Source organism: Capsicum annuum, chromosome 2, assembly GCF_002878395.1.
Source record: "Capsicum annuum cultivar UCD-10X-F1 chromosome 2, UCD10Xv1.1, whole genome shotgun sequence".
NCBI classification, from domain to species: domain Eukaryota; kingdom Viridiplantae; phylum Streptophyta; class Magnoliopsida; order Solanales; family Solanaceae; genus Capsicum; species Capsicum annuum.
Genome location: NC_061112.1, coordinates 125,102,352 through 125,106,575, shown reverse-complemented (window position 1 = coordinate 125,106,575; position 4,224 = coordinate 125,102,352).

Here is a 4,224-nt window from a genome sequence, read left to right as displayed (position 1 = left end):
CCATATGCGACGGGTAGAGTGGTGTTGGGACGGTTAATAACCGTTCCTATATATATACTATATCCACGGTTATATATTTTCTTAGGCGATGATTTTTCTGGCTATAGAGATGGTTATTGGAACGGTTTTAAACCGTCCCAATAATGTATATTGCGATGGTTTATGCTATTGCGACAGTTTTAAAACCTTCCAAATAGATCCTATTGGGACGATTTAAGCTATTGCGACGGTTTTAAAATCGTCCAAATAGAGCTTACTGCGACGGTTTACTGCTATTGCGATGGTTGGAGGACTGTTCATTAATACATATTGCGACGTTTTTATGCTATTGTGATGGTTCATTAAAAATGCCCTATTAATAAATTGCAACAAATTTTAGGCTATTGCGACGGTTGTTAAATCGTCTCTACAACCTTATTGTGAAGGTTTTTTAAGCTATTGGGGCGGTTTAATTTATGTTGGAACGACTACCTTTTGTGACTAAAGTATATAAAATTGTCCTATAAAGGTTTTTAGGACAGCTATTTTGTAAGCTATCGTGACACTTAAACATGAACTATAGCAACAGTTAATTTTGTCCACCAATAAGAAACCAAATATTTTTTGACCATTCAAAAAAATCAAAACATATATACACAAGTTTTAAATGTTCAAAAATAAATGATGTTAGAAATACTCGGTTAGATGTGATCGATCCCCAATCAAATCATACATAAGTTTTTCGAATAGCAAGCTAGTGTGACATGAAGCCAATGTGCTCGATATCTAGGTCAGATCCAATTCATCAATTTCGTTACCGCTTCCATCTTTTATGTCACGATCACCTACAACAATAAGAAAAATAAAATTAAAGTTGAGCAACAAACTACACAACAATAACAACAAAAGCTGATCTAGAAGTGTTAAAACATTCTTAATTCATCGAACCCATGGTGTTGGAGATCCCGTGACATATGAAGGCAAAAATGAAACAGAGAAGTTCACAAAATTACGTGTTAAACCACCGACAACACTTCATTGTTAAATCTCAATCAAAGTACTCTTTCCTGCTCACACCCTTTATCAGCTACATTTTCACATAGGTTAAGTGTTCCATTGAGTCTCAATTTTTACCTTCCTATATATATATATATATATATATACACTCTCCTAGTTTATACACAGCAGCCAAGAGAATTATGAAGGCAACTCAAGTACATCTAGCTGTAGCCATTCTATTAGTGACAATCACCTTCACAACTCCTAATTAACATTCACATGATACACTTCATTATATATATTGATTCTCCTCGCAACATATATATGACAGATTTGAGCAACAGAGGAAAATTTACAACTGAGGTGTAGATGCTATAAATTAAAGAAGGATGATAAGCCTTCGAAGATGAATTTGCTCTTTTGTTTCTTTTCTTCATTATATTGTACCTATGATCTTCCTCACCTTTCTCTATCTATCAGGACACCTGTTTCAGTTCAATGTACTGTATATCCCACAAAACCTGCTCTCTTGGCCTCTAGGGAATAAAATGGATGTTGTTTTTACCTCTAGGGAATGAAATGGAGGTTGTTTTTGCCAAATAGACTAAAGAAGAAATATATAGTAACAGAAAAGTGGGTGTACATTCTAAGGATTAGATATTCTATTACTACTTAATTTATTCCTGATTTCTGTCTTTTTCAATACCTCAATAGCCAGCCACCTTATTGCGAATTGTATAATGCATGTATAAGAGACATAGCAGGGACAGGAGGGAAGAACCTTTTCTTCTCAAAGAGGACAAGCTAGAGAGTACGATCTAAGGCAGTATACCCCACTGGTGCAGGAATCCTTCTCCAGTTGGAAAGGCATTCACATCCCTACTTTGCAACTCCATACAGCCTCCACAAACCCATAGAGATACTTTTGGAATAATTTATCCTCCTCCTCCTCCATATAAAGACCAATATTTTCACAGACTTAAGTATCAAACAGAGAAGTTCACAAAATTCTACCTATGATATAGCAAGCAGCAAATACCAAACCCAACATGAACTCGCTACAAGCAGCTATAATATCGAAAACCAATGGATTGCTTTTGCATCCAAGTGCAAAATTAACACGTTATCACATGATCAACAAATGCAGCCATCACATCAACAGGTTTAGCCATCATATCAACAGATGCAACCCAATACAAAAAAGAAAAAAGGGAAGAGAAGAATAACACACAGTAGTGAACATCCCATATACTCACCAAACATAACTCGGCACACAGTTACGAACCAGAAATAACCATCCAATACAGTCCAACAATAATAAACTATGTCAGCCACCAAAATAACAGGAGTATAATTCAGAATTTCAAACACTAACCTTGACTGTTTCTCCCTGTAGCTGCTACTGTAGAAGTCGATTCCGATGGTGAAGGAATGGTCAATGCCACCAGTATGTTAGGATCAATTATTCCTATATTTTGAAGCTGAGCAATTACATCTGCAACAACTTCTTTTTGAATGGTTCTCTTCTGCATTTTTCTCATCCTTTCTTGCATTTGTTGAACAACATCATTTGTGGCATTTAAAGATGATTCAGATCCAGCATTTAATCTTTTCAATGAATTTTTTGTAACCCCCTCCAAGCAGTCTTACACATCCCGGATGTTCAGCACCTATGACGGTTGAAAATACATCAATGAGCTATTCATTTGAACCCAGTTGTGTTTCAATTTCCTTTATTTGAGCCTAATAATCATATTCAAAAGCACATTTAAATAATTATAAATTAAGAACTGATCATTTATGTCAATATAAACTTCAAAAAGATATGTTTCGTACAATTTTACTCGTGGTATCTTTATTAGACGTCTTGTATATACGATCATATTTTCTTGCTCTTGTCTTTGCAAACATCTCTTGTAGCGACAAAGTTCTCCCCTTCTCATTTTCCTATTCATATGATATTTAGTGAATATCAAAAACTATCTAAATGACAAGTTATAACTAAATAATAAAGAAGAGAACACACCAATTTGTTGCGAACTATAGCAAAACTCTTTCTTCCCAGTAGTGTGTGGATTCATCAACTTCTTCTGATTCTCAGCATTGGTTTCGAACATTTTATGAAAGTATGAATCAGTAACGTTAACAATAGTAATACAATTCTTCCTTTGTTGCACTAACTATAATACATTTTACCTGGAACTTTTCAAACTTCCAATACACGAGGAGCTCTTTAAATTGACATTTCGGCACATTTTCGGGCCTTTTCAATAATCAAAATTCATCATTTTTCCATCGATCATAATGATCTCTCTTTAACTCCCTTTTGTGCTTTCTCCAAGATTCTCGGATTCTTTCCAAAACCCAATCTTTTGCGGCATTAGGAATATCATATTTGGCCTACAAGTTGGTTCCATTCAGTTAGAACAACAAAAAAATGCACTTTTAATTAAGGAAATGAAAAGGGTAGAACACCAACCTTAGTATAATCTCATAACTCCTGTTTAGTATTCATATGCCTCCAATCAAATATATCTAATGGGCAAAGGGTCGCTTTCCTTGCCAGTGTGCCTATAAAGCTGCTCAACTCACTTATAGCTTTATCTGTAGGACCAACAGGTTGGTTGTTCTAGTTTAATGTGATCAATTGTTTCTCTTACCGGCTGTGTACCTTATGAATTTGTGTTTTGCCTTTTGTTTCTCTAGTTGAAGGCCCTGCCGCTATAAAAAAAAAGCAGAAATTAGACGTCATGAATGAATTCAATAAGTTTCTAAGCTATATATTACCTTGTGCTTTAGACTGTTCAGCTGTTGTAGGAGTGGCTGAATCTATCGTTTGGACTTGATCTTGTACAGGTTGATCATCTTCTGCATTTTGCTCCTCTACCACATGGTGCTCCGCTACAGATTGTTCAATTTCTCCAGATGGTGGTGCTGGTGGTGCTACCGGTGGATGATCTTGTTCAATTAACTTTAGGAAATTTTCTTTCTCCGATCGTATAGCTTGAACAGTTTCATTTGTTGTCAGCATACGTCGTTTTCTACTTGCCATGACTGATAATGATCTAGGTTTACTAAATGTCCTGTTCCTTACTCTTGTGTTATTTTTTGTAGGCTGCTATTAGTTCATTTTTTTAGAAACCTGTATAAATTTAAGATGGAACAAGTTAAATTTCAGAATGTTGAAATGAAAAAAGTGCACAGCAAAATAGTCACCCACTTAAACTTTGGAGCAACAACAATATA